Below are 5857 nucleotides of genomic sequence, written 5' to 3'. Positions count from 1 at the left end.
TACCAGAAAGGAATGGGAAGTGAGTCCAGTATTTAACAAAAGAATGAGCAAACAGTAAATCTAGGGAAAACTGAAATGCTCAATGTCTTTTTCTTTCAGGCTTCACAGAAGAGGGTTAATCTTTGAGTAAAATAGTCAATTAAAATAAATAAATTCGAGTTAGGTTTACATCTACCAATAAAAATTTGTTAATACACACTTTTGAAACAATTTTCTTGAAAAGCAATACAATGAGCTTCAGGATAAAAGAGATAAACCATTGCTTTAACATGATATCTTAAAAGCAAAGCAGGGGATAACAGCCTTGTTTGAAGTGCTGTGAAATACTAGCAAACTGGTCAGACTGTTTTGAAAAATGCCATCAGTCTTTCATCACCAGGCGGGAAAAATACAGCGATGGCTGTGCAGCAATTCTGCAAAAACAGTGTCTGAGGTTGTAGTGGATCACAGCATAGACGTTGAGGGGAAGGTGTCTGAGTAGAAGTTTTGAATATAGACCACCTAGATAGTCCTTTCATTGTTCTCAAAATTATAAGGCCTCAGCTAGAGTACCAGGTCCAGTTTTGAGACTTCAGATAACACGTGGGTTAACTGGAAAACGTCTCAGAGGACTGTTGGGTCACCGAGGACTGTTGGAACAAATTGGGCAACTGATCAGGGAAGATTTCCATGGGTTGGCCTCCCTGCCAGGGGTTGTCTCTAACTCTTTTTGATGACCACAGAGAACTACCACAGCAAAGGGGCACTGCGTGAGGTCAGGACGAGCCCTACTGATGTGAATGCGTGTGGGGGAGCAGGCTGATGCCGTTGCGGCAGAAATATTTTCGGGAAGGACTGACATGTCCGTTCGCATTAGGTTGCTCTTTTGTACTGCTCGTATTTCTCATGTGAAATGCACTCTTACTTTCTTTCAAAATGCTTTATGGAAATACTACACATTTTCTTCAGCATTCCATGAGAGAGTATTGCTTCTTTGCCACTGAATTGATATGGTATAATTTCAAGTTTTATTTCAATTGTGCATTTATGTTTGTTGCCTTTAGAGTGTGAGTGGCTGTGGATGACTGGTACTTTCATTTTGGCCATTGAAAGAAAGAGTACAGAGTACTGCACATCTGAGCGTGTGCCTGCGGCCAAACATTTAACAGTTACACACTTCATCATTGGGATTCTTATTTTCTGGTTTTATTTTGCAAACAATCAATCATCAAAGGCGTTGAAGTGACTGAGCATTCTGACAGATACTCCATGCAGCAGAAGGTGTACAACTGCAGTGAGACACCTGCCCCACAAGCACGCAGCGTCGTTCCCAGTGCCGTGTGTGCCAGGGGCGGTGGGACACTCGTCCCAAGCCACAGCGGGCTGTGGCTGTGCACTAAGTGATTCCATCACTTCTGCATTGGTCTGTTCCTCAGGCAGCAAAAATTCTGCCCAGCCTTGAGAGGAACGTGATTGCCACAAGAACTGAGTGGCCTGTGGGTCCCTGTGCCACAGGCTGTTACGTAGTTTGGCCTGCTTCAGGTGATCATGAAATCAAAGCAATTGACTTCATGTGCAAAGCAATTGATGCTGAGGACTGTGTCTTCAACTGGATGGGCCACCAGGATGCCATCACCAGCCAAGAGGAATTCGGAGGGAAGTGAACTGGCTAGTTTCTGTGAGCACTGGAGTACTGCACACTGGGGAACTACTCTCCGGAGAAGAGAGTAAATGATCCCCTCACAACGTCATTAAATACTTCTGCTGGCACTGGCAGAAAGCTCCAAAGATGTGGGAGTGAGCACACAGCCTTGACTGATTGCTTTCTGTGAGCAAGAGGGAACAGGAAGCATCAACAGGTTGTCAAACCTGGAGGAAGGGAGGGGAGCCCGGCAGGAATCTCTCATGGCTGTGTCTGGCAAACATGGTCATTAATGCAATTAACAAATGGATTAGAGGCGACATTTGTAAAAACAATGAAAGGATCTGCTTGCCAGGGCTGCACGCTGGGAGGCCAAATTAGAATTCAAAAATGGGTTTGATGAAGTTGAGGGAGGGTCAGGAATCAGTGAGATAAAGTTCTGTAAAAAAAAAAAAAGTGGAAAATCCTGTATTCAGGAGGGAAATAAGTAAGCACAAATGAAATTAAAGTGAAAAATATCTGGAAAATCAGCAGTTCTGGACTTAATAATCTGCAGATTACAGCTGGGCTCCAAACAGACTATGAATCAAAATGTGATACTGCTGCACAAAAATCAAAGATCACCCTGGAAGATGTTAACAGCAGCTGTGTTCGTACGGGGAGGGAGGTAATCATTGCTCCAGGCTAAGCTGAGCTGAAGCCTTGGCTTGGCACTGTGTCTGGGCCACGGGGCCACGCTTTAAGGATGATGCAGACAATTTTGAAAGAGTGCAGGAGTGAAAAAAGCAGATGTTTTTTAACCCGTGAGGAAAAAATTAAAGCACTGGGGTATGTTGTGTATGCAAAGACCAGTGGGAGCGTGCTAAGTGTGTGTCTGTGCAAAGGGGTGCTGTAATGAGCTATTCTCAAAGGTCAGCCTTGACGGGTGACGTAATCATCTTTGGCAGCAAGGAAGGCCGATAGACAAACCTCCCTAACTAACTGGAGGCCCCTTCTAGCACATCTCAAGGAAATCATGTATTCTTTGTCTCAGAAATTGTTCAGAGTAGGATGGACAGCTGCTAGGGATGGCCTGGCTGTGCAGCCGCCCTTGAGTGGGGAAATGAAACATTAAATAATTAAATATCCTCCCAAAGCTCTGTTTGTCAGTTCTGCAAATGTAGGACTAATTAAGATAGACGTGAGGATAATACACTGGGAGAGGAGGACTGGAGTGGGGGGGTGGGCGGGTGGGTGAGTAGGAAGACACCAGGGGAGCTGAAGAGGGCTCTGGTGAGATTTCATCTGAAACACATTATGCTTCCAGTCACCAATTTTCAACGGGCTGATGAAGAGGGAGGCTCTTAGGAGATTCCTGTTGGGTGGAGAGGTGAAATGACCAATGCCTGTCTGTAACCCTCCAAAAAAGGAGGAAAAATTCTCATGGTGGTCGCACCAGGATGGTGAATGTCCAATGAGGAGCAAGACATGCCAAGGATGTTGGTACAAGAGGACACAAGACTGGAGTCCCAGCCTGCACATCTGAGGCTTCTAAGCCTAACTCTTAGAAGGTGTTGGAACAACAGTACATCTGGCTTGTTTCCAAAATCACGTTACTACCTGCAATATCTGGAAATTTAATTCCCTAATGGTCCATTTTTCTCACTCATCCGCAGCACAAGACAGCTCCCCTCCAGCAGACTGCTTACCCAGGCTCACGGAGTATGGGCAGTGGAAAAGGCAAGCAGCACGGCCAGTTGGCTGCTGTCATCAGCGCTCCCAGCTGGGTGGAAAAGCACCTGTTCAGCGAGTTCAGGGAGTCTCAGGAATGAGCTCAAAGCAATGGAGCCAGGAAGATACCTGTGTCCAGCATGGCCTACAACACAGTGCTGGGCACTCTGGGGAGCCAAGTCACCACTATTGCAAACCAGGCGCCAAAATCTCTGCATACTTTAGCTCTTGATGTCACTGGCCCTCAGTTCCCTCTGATAAATACAGTTAATTCTACAATCATGACACCTTGGGTCAATGTACGCAGTCAGCTCTTGTTACCTGACATTTAATAAATCAATATCACACGTGTTACTGTGACTGATGCATAATAGCTTGGGACCTAGAACTCACATTTTAAGCATGTGGGCTGGTAAACGAAACCCAAAATCAACAGAAATATTCCCTACAGTTCCTTTATGGGGAGTTTGCCTTTCAATTCTTTTGTTAAGCGACTTAATTCTCTATTATGAGTGAGTGAATTAGAGATCCGAGAAAAATATCAGTTCTTGTTACTGAAGAAGCATTTAGGAGATGTTAGGACAGAACTATAATTGTGTTTAACATTATCGGATGCCCTTAAATCTGTGCTTTGCATGTTTTTATCATTAAAAATTCAGGGATAAATGCCCCCTTGGTGCGGACGGAAAACCATTTTACAATGCGAGCTGTCGGTTAATAATGCTCTCCACCACTGACCTTCCTTGAGCTAATGGTTTCCTCCTCCAGTTGGAGTTGCAGACACTTCTGTTGCAACCACGACAAGTATTTGATAAAAGAACCCCCCCTGGTTTTAAACGTGACTCATCCTCATTTTCTCCTATCTAGATCTCCTCGAAACTTGTCACCTTACTCTAGCTCAGACCTATACAAATCCTCTTGACAAATGCCACGTTGGTAGTGCTTCAAAAAGCTTAGAATGAAACTCCTTTTTAGCATTTTACTCTGTGGTTCAATCAGTAGAACTCACACCACGGAGAAATTACATCTGCTAATGAAATTAGCTATTTACCCCTCGCTAAATTCCCTCCAGCATAAGAAGAGGTGTTAGAGCAGATAAAGCCTTTAAAAAAAGCCCCAATCCCACAACTCAATTGCAGACACACTGTGATTGCTTCTGAAGTAGCTTTTCTCATCTTGCTAAGGCTCTTGGAGGAAAAGAAATGGAAAGAAGGTGATGCCATTGCTAGTGTGGAAAACCACTGAATCGCAGCATTTCATTACCTGAGAGATGCTGTCAGCTGCACTGCAACACTTCCCACTGCCCTGGAAGAATTAGCAAGAGAAGAAATACACATTTTAGCACACACCCACAGTATTAGTGAGGTTTTTTTCCGGCGCTGTTAGGTATTTCACAGTACAGAGAGATTTTAAATGCTTGCCCATGCATGCACTGCATCGTTATCAATAGATCTGTCTGTTACCTGTCATTGTGAGGAGGTACCAGATTCCAAAAACTCCTTTAACAACAGCAAAAACAGCTGAAACATTGCTTTATTGAAAACCTGCTAGACTGAAATAGGAAAAAGAGGGTATTTAAAGTATTGCTGTACTTTGTGGGCAGGCAGCCCCTTCCTCTCCCTCCCTTTCCTGCCTTCTCTTCCATCCGCAAGCCTGCTCTGCAGAGGTGAGCTCCTTCCCCCCAAGCTCTACACGGGCATTTACCCTCGCCCCATGCCAGGCAGGAGACCCACGCAGGCGCCTCACACCAGCTGTCTGGGTCTGAACAAAAGAAACTGCGCGAAATGAATGTTGAACTCTCGATGCCACAGGAGTAATGTGTGGGATCAAGGGCAGGGGCAGAGCTGCTCTCCAACAGTTGCTCGGTGGCTCCCAGCAGTGACAGCAGTGACAGCAGGGCCAGACCAGCCCAGGCAGGGAGAGCCAACGAGTCAGTGAGCTCGGACAACCGGACAGCACAACGCTGCCTCCAGCAGAGCCAGCAAGCTGTTCCCCAGAAGCTGGATGGCAATTTTAGACCAGCATTTCCCTCCCAGCACACGTGCCCTGGGCACCCCACGCCAGCAGGGCTCTGTGGCCAGTGCCCCCGGTAGCACACACCCCCCTAGCCCTGCTTCAGGAAGGGCAGGATGGTGTCAGGTCTGATGATACTCACACGAGCATCACAGAAAATGAGGTAAAAGCCAACCATTTAGGAACATTTTCTCATGGAAAAGTGTCCTGTAAGGCCATCCTGGAACACTGGGGACATCAATGAATCAAGAAAGCTTTGTGAAGCAAGGGAAAAATATCCACCATCACTAGCGAGCACATCCTGGTGCTAAATATGGCACTTAGAGCTTGCTTTTGTATTGTGGGTGGAAGCTAAATGAGAGTGACTGGCTGTGATTACCAGAGAATGAGCTAGTCGTCTAGGTTTGTAAAGGGAGAAAATGGAGTGAGGGAAAAGGTAATGGAAAGTTTATCCCTCCAGGAGCAGGTGGATGAGGGCTGGAACGTGGATGGAGGTGGCTGGCCCTGCCGCTG

The sequence above is a fragment of the Buceros rhinoceros genome, unplaced genomic scaffold (genome assembly GCF_000710305.1).
Source record: "Buceros rhinoceros silvestris isolate BGI_N320 unplaced genomic scaffold, ASM71030v1 scaffold6495, whole genome shotgun sequence".
Taxonomy (NCBI): Eukaryota; Metazoa; Chordata; class Aves; order Bucerotiformes; family Bucerotidae; genus Buceros; species Buceros rhinoceros.
This window is presented reverse-complemented; position numbering follows the sequence as displayed.